This window comes from Elephas maximus, chromosome 17, assembly GCF_024166365.1.
Source record: "Elephas maximus indicus isolate mEleMax1 chromosome 17, mEleMax1 primary haplotype, whole genome shotgun sequence".
Taxonomy (NCBI): domain Eukaryota; kingdom Metazoa; phylum Chordata; class Mammalia; order Proboscidea; family Elephantidae; genus Elephas; species Elephas maximus.
In genome coordinates, this window is record NC_064835.1 from 77,450,226 (window position 1) to 77,465,699 (window position 15,474).

Below are 15,474 nucleotides of genomic sequence, written 5' to 3' on the forward strand. Positions count from 1 at the left end.
AAAAGACAGGTCCTATGACATGAGGAGAAGAAAGGTGGGGAGGGGAGAAACTAGAGCATAAAGGATCACTGGGAAATAATAAAATAGTACCATAAGAGAGTCATGGGACAAGATGGAAAAGCATGCCTCAAAGCAGTGTTAAGTAGATACGGGGGGCTGAGGTAGGGAGCTAAGTGTGTATGTGTGTGTTGCGGTGGGACAGGGGCTGGAGAACCAGCAAAGAGCAGCAATGAGCAATGACAGAAATATGAAGAAAGGGAGGTTATCGAGTTAAATGCCAGTACCTCCAGCTGAATTTTCGCCTGCATCTAGCTGGCTGCAGATAGGGATTTAAAAACCAAGGTTTTGGATAAACCTGTGAGAAAGTAAAAAGAAAGCCATCTCTTTTGGACTATTCTTGTTGGGTTTCAAGAACATTCAGGGCTTCCTGTTTCTTGGGGGTGTTGTCTTCACTGCCAAAATGTGTCCCCCAAACATCTCTCCCCTGTACATTACTTACTTTTGGTTGAAGGAAATGTTTCAGAGTATTCATTCCATGATCCTGGATCAGGAAGTACGTTATTCACCCTTTGAGTACAATAAAAGCTATCATCCTTGGCATTTCTTAGCATCTTAATTATCTGCAATACATTTTTAAAAATATGACAGAAGACTATAAAATGGAGAAAGATATACCCAAAACCCAAAATGGCATTATATTCAGTATGCTTTGCATGTTTTTTATTGGGAGCAATAGGATAGAAAGGTGTGCATGTAAATAATTATTTCATTTATGCTTATACTTATTAAGTACATTTTAAGATAATGAGTAAAAAGGAAAAAATAAGTCAGCATTGCTGTCTTTGTGAAGCCCATAATGTACTAGTGGAGGCAGCAATGGAAACGAATAATTCAATGTGTTGTAATAAATCCTGAATATTAAATAATAATGTTATTGAGTGGTGTGATCTTACCCTGTGATGTTGAGTTTGCTGCAAAGCAAAGTTTTCAGTACTCTCACTCTAAATTTCTTGGTAGATATTTTATTAACTCAAAATAAAAGCCACATATTATTTCTGAAAGCACTTTTTAAATTCATGATTCATAAAATATACAATGCCAATTATTACATAAGAAGGGTATGACAAAAAATAACGAGAAACCTGCTGTGGTTTTGCTTCTAGAAATAAATTTCCACTTGGAAATTTAGATTATCTGTATGATAGAGGGTAATATTTTAAGTAATTTATTTTAGATTTCTTCAAAAAGAGTCAAATTCTTAATCTACTTTTTGGTATAATGGATGCCACATGAGTTTTTTACATCAAAAAGGTAGAATATTGATGTGATCTTTCAGGGACTATGCTAGGTTATTGGAACTGGTGTGCCAGATCAACTTCCTGGGAAGGGACATTATTAATTAATGTAAATCATTAAATTGATCATTACTAATTAATGTAAATCATAATTTAAATCATTAAATTAGTATTAACCGTGATCATTGTGATATTTGCTTATGTTCTATTTCTTCCCTTGACCACATTTCACATCTGTGTAGAAAAACATGCTAAGAATAACACTAACAGAAGTTACTGCAGCACGTTAGATCCAGTTTGCCTCCTGGACTCCAACGGACGGAGCAAACGTTGCTCTTATGCTGTTTGATGTATGACACACCATTGCTCTTATAAACGGAGAACAAAAATATTGGGAGTACCAGATAATTCTCAGAGAGGCAAGACCACTGATGATGTAAGTTGACCTCACTCACCTCATCTGTAGGTCCTTTGGAGTAGGTTAGATCAAATATCTATTAAAAGACACTAAATGACTTCAGGGGATATTTTTGGTTTAAGGTTTAAAGATTATCTCAGGGCAGTGGTTTTGGGAGTTCATCCAGCCTCCATGGCTTTAGAAAGTCTGGAGTCTGTGAGAATTTGAAATTCTTTTCTGCATTTCCCCAATTTTGATCAGGGTTATTCTATAGAATCTTTGGTCAGAACGTTCAGTAATAGCGTTTGTGGTCTTTAAAGCTTGTGAGAGGCCACCTAAGATACTCCACTGATCTCAGCCATCTGGAGCAAGGGAGAATAAAGAAAACCAAAAACAAAAGGGAAAGATTAGTCCAAAGGACTAATGGACCACAACTATTATAGCCTCCACCAGACTGAGTTCAGCACAACTAGATGGTACCTGGCTACTACCACTGGCTGTTCTGACAGGGATCACAGTAGAGGGTCCCTGTCAGAGCTGGAGAAAAATGTAGAAAAAAGTTTTAACTCACAAAAACAGACCAGCCTTACTGGCCTGACAGTCTGTAGAAACCTCAAGAATATGGACTTCGGACACCCTGTTAGCTCAGTGATGAAGTCGCTCTTGAGGTTTACCCTTCAGCCAAAGATTAGACAGGCCCATAAAACAAAACGAGACTAAAAAGGCAAGGACTAGAAGGCAGGAGGGGACAGGAAAGCTGGTAATAGGGAACCTGAGTTCGAGGAGGGTGAGTGCTGGCATGTCTTGGGGTTGGTAACTAATAACACAAAACAGTATGTGTACTAATCATTTAATGAGAAGCTAGTTTCTTCTGCCTCCACGTGTCTGTCAGTTTGTCGTACTGTGAGGGCTTGTGTGTTGCTGGGATGCTAGAAGCTGTGCCAGTGTTATTCAGATACCAGCAGTGTCACTCATGGTGGACAGATTTCAGCTGAGCTTCCAGACTAAGACAGACTAGGAAGAAGGACCTGGCAGTCTACTTCTGAAAAGATTTAGCCAGTGAAAACCATATAAATAGCAGTGGAACATTGTTTGATATAGTGCAAGAAGATGACCCCCCCCCCCAAGTTGGAAGGCACTTGAAAGATGACTGGGGAAGGGCCACCTCCTCAAAGTAGAGTCGACCTAATGATGGTGGTGGAGTGAAGCTTTCGAGACCTTCGTTTGATGGTGTGGTATGACTCAAAATGAGAAGAAACAACTGCAAACATCCATTAATAATTGGAACGTGGATGTATGAAGTACGAATCTAGGAAAATTGGAAGTTGTCAAAATGAAATGGACCACATAAACATTGATATCCTAGGCATTAGTGAGCTGAAATGGACTGGTATTGGTCATTTTGAATTGGTTAATCATATGGCCTACTACACCAGTAATGACAACTTGAAGAGGAATGGCATTACAGTCATCGTCAAAAAGAACATTTCAAGATCTATCCTGGAGTACAGTGCTGTCAGTGATAGGATAATATTCATACGTCTACAAGGAAGACCAGTTAATACGACTATTATTCAAATTTACACACCAACCACTAAGGCCAAAGATGAAGAAATTGAAGATTTTTACTAACTTCTGCAGTCTGAAATTGATCGAACATGCAGTCAGGATGTGTTGATAATTACAGGAGATTGGAATGCGAGAGTTGGAAACAAAGAAGAAGGATCAGTGGTTGGAAAATATGGCCTTGGTGATAGAAATGATGCTGGAGATCGCATAATCGAATTTTGTAAGCCCAATGACTTCTTCACTGCAAATACTTTTTTTCACTAACATAAACAGCAACTATACATGTGGATCTCGCCAGATGGAATACACAGGAGTCTGATCGACTGCATCTATGGGAAGAGATGATGGAAAAGCTCAATATCATCAGTCAGAACAAGGCCAGGGGCCGACTGTGGAACAGATCATCAATTGCTCGTATGCAAGTTCAAGCTGAAACGGAAGAAAATTAGAACAAGCCCATGAGAGCCAAAATACAAACTTGAGTAAATTCCACTTGAATTTAGAGACCATCTCAGGAATAGATTTGACACGTCGAACACTAATGACTGAAGACCAGACAAGTTGTGAAATGACATCAAGGACATCATACATGAAGAAAGCAAGAGGTCATTAAAAAGACAGGAAAGAAAGAAAAGACCAAAATGAATGTCAAAAGGGACTCAAACTTACTCTTGAATGTTGAGTAGCTAAAGTGAAAGGATGAAACGATGAATTAAAAGAGTTGAACAGAAGATTTCAAAGCGTGGCTCGAGAAGACAAGTAAAGTATTATAATGACATGTGCAAAGACCTGGAGATGGAAAACCAAAAGGGAAGAACATGTTCTGCATTTCTCAAGCTGAAAGAACTGAAGAAAAAAATTCAAGCCTCAAGTTGCAATGTTGAAGGATTCTATGGGGAAAATATTAAAGAATGAAGGAAGCATCAAAAGAAGATGGAAGGAATAGACAGAGTCACTATACCAAAAAGAATTGGTCAATATTCAGCCATTTCAGGAGGTACTGTAAGATCAGGAACCAATGGTACTGAAGGAAGAAGTCCAAGCCGGACTGAAGGCATTGGCGAAAAACAAAGCTCCAGGAATTGACGGAATACCAATTGAAATGTTTCAACAAACGGTTGCAGTGGTGCAAGTGCTCACTCACCTATGCCAAGAAATTTGGAAGGCAGCTACCTGGTCAGTTGACTGGAAGAGATCTATATTTATGCCTACTCCCAAGAAAGGTGATCCCACTGAATATGGAAATTATCGAATAATATTAATATCACAGGCAAGTAAATTGTTGCTGAAGATCATTCAAAAGCAGCAGTAGCAGTATATTGATAGGGAACTGCCAGAAATTCAAGCTGGATTCAGAAGAGGACATGGAACCAAGGATATCATTGCTCATGTCAGATGGATCCTGGCTGAAAGCAGAGAATACCAGAAAGATGTTTCCCTGTGTTTTATTGACTATGCAAAGGCATTCGACTGCGTGGATCATAACAAATTATGGACAGCATCGAGGAGAATGGGAATTGCAGAACACTTCATTGTGCTCATGCAGAACCTGTATGTAGACCAAGAGACAGTTGTTTGAACAGAACAAGGGCATACTTCTTGGTTTAAAGTCAGGAAAGTTGTGCATCAGAGTTGTATCCTTTCACCATACCTATTCAATCTGTATGCTGAGCAAATAATCTGAGAAGCTGGACTATATGAAGAAGAACGGGGCATCAGGATTGGAGGAAGACTGATTATCAACCTGAGTTATGCAGATGATACAACCTTGCTTGCTGAAAATGAAGAGGACTTGAAGCACTTACTGATGAAGATCAAAGACCACTGCCTTCAATATGGCTTACACCTCAACTTAAAGAAAACAAAAATCCTCACAACTGGACCAATAAGCAATATCATGATAAATGGAAAAAAGGTGAAAGTTGTCAAGGATTTCATTTTACTTGGACCCACAATGAACACCCATGGGAACAGCAGACAAGAAATCAAAAGATGCATTGGATTGGGCAAATCTTCTGCAAAAGACCTCTTCAAAGTGTTGAAAAGCAAAAATGTCACCTTGAAGACGAAGGTGTGCCTGACCCAAGCCATGGCGTTTTCAGTCATCTCCTATGCACGTGAAAGCTGGATGATGAATAATTACCGAAGAAGAGTTGACGCCTTTGAATTGTGGTGTTGGTGAAGTATATTGAACATACCATGGACTGCCAGAAGAAAGAACAAATCTGTCTCGGAAGAAGTACAACCAGAATGCTCCTTAGAAGCAAGGATGATGAGACCACGTTTCACATACTTTGGACATGTTATCAGGAGGGATCAGTCCCTGGAGAAGGAGATTGTGTTTGCTAAAGTAGAGTGCCAGCGAAAAAGAGGAATACCCTCAGCAGGATGGATTGACACAGTGGCTGCAACAATGGGCTTAAGTATAACAGTGATTGTGAACATGACGCAGGACTGGGCAGTGTTTTGTTCTGTTGTGCATAGGGTCTCTAAGAGTTGGAACCTACTCAATGGCACCTAACAACAACAGTTCTGTAAACCTTCATCTAAAGTACAATTAAAAAAAAAAATGTTCAGTAATGGTAGCCAGGCACCATCCGGTTCTTCTGGTCCCATGGCAAAGGAGGTAGTTGTTCACAGATGAAATTAACCACCCATTCCGTAAACCAAAAATATCCCCGAAATCTTCTTAAAACCAGACAATAGCTTGGCTGTACTGGTAAAAATTGTCTGCCTTGAGCATTATGCTCTTTTAAGAATTGTCTATATGGGATCAAAGTTACAACAACAACTGGAAAGATTAGATAGGAACCTTAGAGGGCAATGACTTTATGTTAATGGGGGAGGAACGAGTCAGAAAATGAGGTTGAGAATGGTTGCACAAGAATGTAATCAGTGTCACTGAATTGTACATGTAGAGACGGTTGAATTGGTGCATGTTTTGCTGTGTATATTCTCAACAACAACAGCAAAATAATAAGATATTCCGGATTAAAAGAAGATACTAAATGGACCCCTAGGATTTTCAAACAGTTAATAAAATTTCCTAAATAAAGTAGGAAGTGAGCACAAAAATGAGAACTCTGTTGTGGGAAAAAGAAAAGCTGATAAAGTGTTTGAAACATGAAGTTATACTTTGTTGTTTAAAAAACAAGGAAGCATAAAGTAAACTAAAACTTTGAATTCTAGATCTTCGAATTCTAGAATAAATCTGCATCGCTCACAGTTTGGTGTTGGTAGTTTTAGGGCAACAAATGGAAGTGAAAGGTTTGAATCAGATGGTCTCCAGGATTCTGTCAGCTTTAACATTCTGTTCTTGTGATTCGAGAGAGGCGGTAAAGTTCTAGGACTTATTAATGGATCCACCTAACAGGACGATGATGTTAATTGTCTTAGAGAACATTTATATAACGTATTGTTACTGAATGTAAGGCAGGTTACTTAGGAAAGCTAGGGATGTTTGGAGCCCTGGTAGCGCAATGGCTTAGAGCTGAGCTGCTAACCCAAAGATCGGCAGTTCGAACCCATCAGCCACTCCTTGGAAACACTATGGGACAGTTTTTCTCTTCCCTGTATTTAGTGATGTGGAGGCTGTTACTTGTCCCATGACTGGTTGCTTCAAGCACTTGCAGCTGGACATGGTGCAGAGTGAATAATCAATGAGTCTGATCCAGTACAGTGATTCTGACATTCTTTTGAGGGAAAAGCTGAGTTACTCAATATTTTCTTCTCCAAACTTATCTAACCATTTCTCTCCCAGTAAGATAGAGACAGTAGTTACATGGGGAAATGAATTTTCAGGGTTCTTGGAGAGGGCATTGTATTAATTTGACACCTGCAAAAATAGTTTTGCATCATTACCTCATAATACCTTTCCAAATCTACTGACTGAATGTAGACACTTTAGAATTTAATTGAGTAGTTTCAATCCATTCTCTCACTCCTTGAGTCGTTCCCCTCATATGAGATACCTTATTTGGGAGGCTTTAAGATAAAAAAGAGTATTTTAGAAAGAAAACCTTGCAGATGTGCATATGAAAATATTTAATAAGCTCACTCATAAATCTAAAAAGCCTAATAGTAAGATTTTTTTTATAGCCAAATAAAATATATTCATAAACACTCTGAAGAAAACAAAATCTCTCTCTCTCTACATGTCTACCTGGCTTTTGCTTGAGCAAAGTTCACAAATGGCAGCCCATGGCCAAATATGATCATCAGATGTATCGTTGGTCTTCATTTAAAATTGACACCAATTTGGGTGATTTTACATGAAACCCTGGATTTTCAGCTCCTCATGAAACAATTAGCTGGAATGTATTCTCTGATTTGTTACAGCCCTCATCATCCCCATAGTCATTCATCCAGTCATCTTCATTCGCTTCTGTTATTTACCTGGCCCCTGTAGGTAACATGTATTTGAGTCTGGGGACCCAGCTCTAGGGAATTTGCATCCTCTGTGAACATGCAAATTATACCCTACATTTTTCCTTGGATTATAAAGCTTTTAACGTTTTAAGGCAATCTTCAGTTTATCGAAGCTTGCTTAATTATGTAAGTAAGCTCTTTTTCAAAATAGCATTAAACACAGGAAAACAATATACATAAATAAGTGTGTAACTCATTTTTGACAAAAGCATGTAACCCATTAAAAAATTTATACATTTCTAACCAACATTTCTTTTCATTTTTATAGGAAATTACAACATAGATAATAGGGAAATGAGGCATTTCCCACCCACCTTGAACACCTTTTATTCCTGCTTATTTTTATGAGTGAGGAGATGATATTTATTTGTTTCAATGCAAATAAACTTTCCATTGCTATTGAAGGACACCAGATATAATCTCCTACATGACAACTCTGTGTGCTGTGCTTTGAAATAATGGACAAGTGACATTGGTAAGTGACAAGAAGTCAGAGCTGAAGTTAAACTTTGTCTCCTCACAGCAGTATCACCAGCCTTGGCAAGCTTCCTACCACAACTCCTACTGTTTTCTTCAAGTTCTTCTTTATTGATTTCCTGGTTTTCAACATCATGGTCTTCATGTCTTTGAGCATGGGAAACCGTTGCTGTTTATAGATGGATGATAGCCATGTTGAAGGTTCCAGAAAATTCTCAGGGATAATGTATCTTCATCTTAATTCCCTGACCAATGAAATGCTTTTCCTTGTTCAGTTTTAAGGAGGACAATATTCTCTAAAATTTTTATACACAGGGGAAACCAGGCATTTGCTTTACCTAAAAAAAAAAGGCACCTTTAATGATTCATTTCAAGAGGGCACTAGAAGAAGGAACCATACTTCTAGTGAGGAATTTCACATCCATTTCCTGGCATTACAAATGTGTTAGAAAATAGAAGAGTTATTTCATGAAAATTTTTCGAAGTTTTTTGAAAAGTTCAACACACAGGTGAGTCATTAGTTTGCTTAGAAGCCATTTAAGACACCTTTTCTTGGTGGAATTGACTGTTCAGATGTGTAAGAGTCACAGTTATCATATTAATCATGACTTCATTTCTCACTACATTCCTAAATTAAGCCATTCAGCTGCAGCATACAAGCTGCTGCTCCAATAGCAGTAACTCTACTGGCCTTTATTAAGACAACACCTTGATCCAGTGAGCCAGATGCCACCTGAAGTCATTCAACACTCTTGTAAAGAAAAGTAGCCATATTGCTGTGGATAGCCTCTGGCATCCTCATCCAGCCTTCCTTAGAACAGAGAATTGCTGTACGTGCTTACGGCTATCAGGGCAGTAACAGGTGACTCTTGACAGTCATCCCTACCCTGAGCCTCTCTTGTGTTGATGGCCTTATAATCTATCTACTCTTGTCGCCTTGGGCTCAGTGAGTCTGTGGGTTGGTGGTACCACGGCACACCTAGGACATCTGGTGGAGAGAGTCCCTGTCCCTGCCCCCTAACCCCAATGCTACAACACAGCCTCTGACTCCGTACCAACCCCTACTCAGGCACAAGCCCTAATTCTGCTAACAGAATGGGAGAAGTCTCCTGGCCAACCTTACCCACACTTAGTGCATATTTTGAAATATGATACATAAGGAACATTATTATTATTTCTTAGAGGTGAGGGTTGCTGGGAATAAGTGGCTTGTCAAATATTATACACCTTGTGTGTGGTACAGCTAGGACTCCAACCTAAGTCCCTCATCTTTATGCCTCTGACCTTATTCATTTAAACCATGACTGCCTCCCAAGCAGTAATAATTACTAGTACTCAAAGTGCCACAATTCATGGCACTGTCTCTTTGATAAATGCTTCTATCTTCCAACTTGGGACACTAGCAATAACTATCTCCCCTTGCTTTGTGAAGGGATGAGGCAGATAATTTATTAAAAAGCAGTGAATAGCAGTGGCTTGCTTGGTTGCACACAGCGTCTACAGTGAGAAGGCACTTCCGTACATTTATGAGTTACTCCTTTGCATTTGCTCGAGAGGAGTAACAAATGGTGAACAGTAATCATTTTCCAGGTGTTCTGAGTTGGGGCATGGACTCAGGGCTTGACTACCTTCTTTGCTGGTTGCCTGCGGATGAACTATTTGCAAGTTAGATGATTCTGTATTGAGAACTGCTCACATTAGATACCAAAGTGACTGGTCTTACCCACCTGAAAGACTGAATGCCAAAATTAAATGGGAACTTGTGGCTTTTCTTAGCATTTCTCTTGTTCTATACCATATATGTAATCCTGATTCCTGACAGAAAAGGAGGACAAATTCAAGGTATAGTAATTGATTATCTATAAAAATATTATTTAGAAAAATTTCCTATAGTACAAAATGAATTCTAAAGAGGTAATTTTAGCAAAAGATGAACTGAGTCACTCGATTATAAATGGGAATAATGGGCAGGATAACTCTGGGGACATTTGGAGAGAACTTGTAAGTCTAATTTTAGCAGTTATATTATTAGCAAGTGTTAAAACAGATCTGAGATTCCCCTTGTCTCTCTTCCTCTGCCCTCCCTTTAGAGATACATGTCAGGAAAATCCCATGTACTGGAAAGAAATCTAAAATTTGGAGGGGGGATGAATGTTTCTTATTAAAAGCAATTTAAAAAATAGTAGATGATGAAGGCTAATAGGATCAGGATGTTGAGGCAGCCTCAAAGTGCAAACAACTTTTGCTTGTTCTGGGAGGCTACTTTTTCTCTCTATAATTTCTTTTACCAGGATCACCAAAGAGCTATTTGGTGAAGAAATCTAACAATAATCTCTTATTCTCCTCAGTTTCCCTATAGCTTTTGATATGGTTTATCACAGTTTCCTAAAACCACTTCTACTGTGGTCTCTATGATGTTTGCATTTTTCTGATTTTCAAATCTGGTACTAGCTTCTTTTTCTCTCCTTTCTCCATATAGCTGGTTTCTAAATCTACTTTGCTGGCAGCATTTACTTATCTTTCTGTATTCAGTCAGTCACAAAATCAGTTAGTTTTTCTTGTGATATGTCCCTTGAACCTCTCCTTCCTTTCCAATTCCGTCGTTGGAAGCCTTGTTCAGGCCCTTACTGACTTGTGCCTCAGAACTTGGCCATTCTTTCTTCAAATTTTCTTTCCCCAATTCTCTGTAAAATTATTGCTTTGGGCACTGCTTTGATGCCTTTTTCCTTCTCAGAAATTGTAAATGTTCAGATCCTGAGTCTTGCCTGCAATGCCTTCTACTTTCTGGCATTACTTTTTATGTTTTCATTTTTATATAGGTGATTTATTTTAGTTTATTTTTAATTTAAAGTGTAAAACTTGGTGAATTTTAGTATACTCACAAAGTTCTGTACCGTCACCACTGTGTAATTTCCAAATAAACGCCATACCAATTAGCAGTCACTCCTCAGTTCCAGGCGACCACTAGCCTACCACTAATCTACTTTCTGTTTCTATAGATTTGCCTATTCTGGACATTTCATATAAATGGATTCATATAATCTGTGGCCTTTTGTGTGTCACTTCATTTACTTAACATAATGTTTCTAAGATTCATCGCTGAATAATATTCCATTGTGTTGATAGACCACGTGTGTTTATCCCTTCCTCAGTTGATGAACATTTGATTTGTTTCTTCTTTTTGGTGACTATTGATAAAGCTGCTGTGAACATTCATGTGTAACCATATGTTTTTCAATTCTGTTGGAGTAGAATTGGTGGGTCATATGATAACTTATGGAAACCCTGGTGGCTTAGTGGTTAAGTGCTACAGCTGTTAACTGAAAGGTCGGCAGTTCGAATCCATGAGGTGCTCCTTGGAAACTCTATGGGGTGGTTCTACTCTGCCCTATAGGGTTGCTGTGAGTTGGAATCGACTCAAAGGCAACGGGTTTTTTTTTTTTTTTGGTTATGATAACTTATGTTGAACTTTTTGAGGAACTGTCAACTTGATTTGTAAAGCAGCAGCACTGTGCTCCTATTTGCTTTTACCGAATTACCGTTCATCACTTTCTTTGCATGCCATTTGTCTCTATGTTTCCATCTACCTGCCTGGAATTCCCTTCCCTTTTTTGTGATTTTAAGTCATGTGATTTAACTCTTGTCCCATGAGTGGCTCAGCCTGTGGTGGATGGATGACTTCACACCGTTATTTCTTTCATTCATTCTTTCCTTAACAAATATTTATGGTGCTCTGAAATTGTAACAAGCAGAGTTTTAGGAGATGAGAATACAGTGATAATAAGACAAGTAACCCTCTGTCAAATCACTGTGTGTGTATGATGCTGTGATGCCGTGATGAGTGGTAACTTAGGGGAAGTAGAAACATGAGGAAGGACCCCTAGCCCAACTCTGAGAGGGTGTGGATGGCTTTCCAGAAGGATGCTGAATCTTGATGGAGTGGAAGTTAGCCTGATTAAAGGGAGGGGGCATGCAGAGGAAGGGATAACAGGCTGCTAGTCAGAGGCCTGGAGGCAAGGGACAGAATGAAACCAAGGTGATCTGCCTGTGGTCGCTGTTGGTGGGGAGGGCAGAAGAATAAATTTAAAGAGGTAAGTAGGGCCATGCTGAGGCATTTCAACTTTATCTGGAGGAAAATGGGAAGCTCCTGAAGAAAGTTAAGTGGAAAAGTGAAAAAATCAGATTTGTGATACAGGAAGATTATCCTAACTATAGTGAGAAAAATAAATGAGAATGGGGGAAGATGGGAGGCAGGGCTCAGTTAGAAAACACCACAGTAACTCAGGGGAGAGAAGATGACAGCAGTGATGATGTGGGTGGAGTGAAGAGATATTAAAGAGGTAGAATCCCCAATTCTACCAATACTTCATGTCCTAAACACTATGGATGAAAAACAAATGTTACTGTTAACGATAATGTTCTGGTTTGGAGTCATCTTGAATCTCTAAGAATCTCGGTACCTTAGAGTTGGAAAGGAGATTGAAGATGTTCTAATCCTAATCTTACTTCCCACAGCGGGTAAGAGTCTCCTCTACCATTTAATAATGGAATGCTGCTATGAATGTCCAACTTCATGGCTCTGTGGGTCAGACAACACCCAGTTCATGACGGGCAGCTCAGGCTGCATGGTGACCTGGTGGTGGCTCATGGTAAAGCATTCAGTCTCTACTAAGGTCCAGAAACAAGCCAAAAACTGTTTCTCAAAAGGATAGCAGATATTTGCAGAAGATGGCAGGGCTTTACTCCAAAATCCTAAGAATCTGCATTGCGATTCACCAATACAGGCCTGCCAAAGACTCCAAAAAGCATCTCTATCTGCAGCTGACACTTTGAGCACCATTTGATCAGCTAGATTGTATGGCCCAAGTGGCAGAGCAGCTTACATGGCAGCCTGAACATATTGCAGAGCCTTCTTTTGTTCTGGGCCCCACTTAAAACTAGCAGATTTTTGAGTCACTTGATATATAGGCTGGAGTAGCACACCCAAATGAGGGATATGTTGCTTCCAAAATTCAAAGAGGTCTACCAGGTGTTGTGCCTCCTTTCTAGTCGTGTGAGGGGCCAGATGGTACAACTTATCCTTCACTTTAGAAGAACTGTCTTGACGTGCCCCACATCACTGAACTTGTAGAAATTTCGCTGAAGTGGAAGGTGCCTGAATTTTCATGGAGCTAATTTCCCACCCTCTAGCACACAAATGTTTTACCAGTAAGTCAGAGTCGTTGCCACTTCTTCCTTTCTAGGTCTAGTCAGCATAATGTCATCAATGTAATGGACCAGTGTGATGTCTTATGAAAGGGAAAGGTGATCAAGGTCCCTGTGGACTAAATAATAACTTAGGGCTGGAGAGTTGATTTAACACTGAGGCAGGACAGCTGAAGTCAAACAGCTTCTGGTGTTCCATCGAAGCTGGAATCAAGAAAAAGACATTGGCCAGATCAATATGTGCATACCAGGTACGAGGAGAGTATTAATTTGCTTAAGCAATGAAACCACATCTGGAATAGCAGCTGCAATTAGAGTCACCACCTGGTTAAGTTTACGGTAACTCACTGTCATTTTCCAAGAGCCACCTGTTTTTTGCACAGGCCAAATAGACGAGTTGAATGGAGATGTAGGGGTGGGAATCACTACCTCTGTACCCTTCAAGTTCATGATGATGGCAGTAATCTCTGCAGTTCTTCCAGGAACGTGGTATTGCTTTTGGTTTACTATTTTTCTAGGTAGAGGGACTATTCTGATGTCTTCTACTTGGCTTTTCCTGCCATAATAGCCCTTATTCCACTTGTCAGAGATCCAATATGGGGGTTCTACCGGTTGCTGAGTATATCTATTCCAATTATGCATCCTGGAACTGGGGAAATCACTATGGGATGGGTTCAGGGACCCACCGGGTTTGCTGTGAGACAAACCTGAGCTAAGACTTCATTAATAACCTGACTTCCATATGCCCCCACTATGACTGGTGGGCCACAATAGCATTTTGGGTCTCCTGGAATCAGTTTCAGTTCAAAGCTAGTATCTAGCAAAAAAAAAAAAAAAAAATTTTTTTTTCCAGTCTCCCCAAATTCTGATTATTTCCTTTTCCTCAATGAACAGCTACTGTAGTAAAAGTCCATAGATCCCTGCCAAATTACATAATTGCATAACTGCCAGACTACATTATTACATAACTGCCAAACCACTGAGAATCATGGGCCAGCCATGTTGACTCACAATCACAACCATCAGAGGCTCCGTACTTCCACTGACCATATTTTCTTAGGGCACATAACCTAACACTATAGAAGAAGCCGTGATGCTGTACTTAACATTTCAGTCCTTGGGAGGTTGGTCCCCTTTGGAGCATATAAGCTGTCACTCTAAGGCAAAGGAGAGTCACTTGGGCAGTGCAAAGCTGAAGTGCCACCTAAACCACCTAACTTTATGCTGAGATCCTGGGAATTTCAATTAATTCTCTTAAATAGCTCTTTCCTCATTGAACTCTCACCCCTTCTCTACGCATACTCTAGATTCCAGTCATTCTTGGCAGTGGCAGCATCTGTTTATCATCTGGACAACCATGAACTTCAGTATAGTGACTTGTCAGTCGGACTGGCAGGAGCTGTGGGTTGATTGTGCCATCAGGTGGCTGCTATTCTCCGTGATCGTCTTTGTCATCCCGGTTCTATGGCTACCATCTGCAAACAGCCAGAGGTTTGCCTTTTCACCATAATCTGAGGAAGAGGAGGAGGAGGAGCAAAAGGAACCTACATTGAAAGAAAGCTTTGAGGGAATGAAATTGAGAAGTCCCAAACAAGAACCAAATGGAGATTGTAAAGTGAATAAAGCAGAAGTGTGTGTAGAAGAGGCTGTTCCTTCTTCAGTGACAAAGGTAGCACTTCCGTCCCTTCTGGATTCAGACGAGGAACAAATGATTACGTACTTTGAAAGGTCCAAAATGGGGTAAAGAATATGAAGAATTGCAATTGCAGATGGCTAGTATTGGGAAGAGATCAGCTTCTGTGTCAGTTTTCTACCACTGCTCCATGCGGTTAAAGAAGGCAACGGCTTTCGGAGCTGTTCCTTGCTCTTGGTGCATTGGAGCTGGCGAGAGGTGTCAGAACTGGGAGAATCTTATTGAAAACAACTCCATAGCATGAGAAAAATCTACAAGTTTCTAATTTCTGACCTTGATGTCCTTCCCTTCCCACACCGTGACATGGATGTTTATGCAACTTAAATGTGTTTTTTGGAGCCTTCTATATGTTTCAGTTGTTCAACCTGTCAAACCAAAAAGTTTAGTATCTTCTAAAGGATTATGATATT

General features: G+C 39.8%; 1 long non-coding RNA gene across 1 annotated transcript; it reads left to right on the top strand.

Annotated features, from left to right (window-relative positions):
* The first annotated feature begins 1,555 nt into the window (after positions 1-1,555).
* On the top strand, positions 1,556-14,804 carry LOC126060140 (uncharacterized). The gene is made up of 3 exons (XR_007513549.1): positions 1,556-1,731; positions 7,958-8,164; positions 14,679-14,804. It is a non-coding gene; the product is annotated as an uncharacterized LOC126060140 (long non-coding RNA).
* Positions 14,805-15,474: the final 670 nt, after the last annotated feature.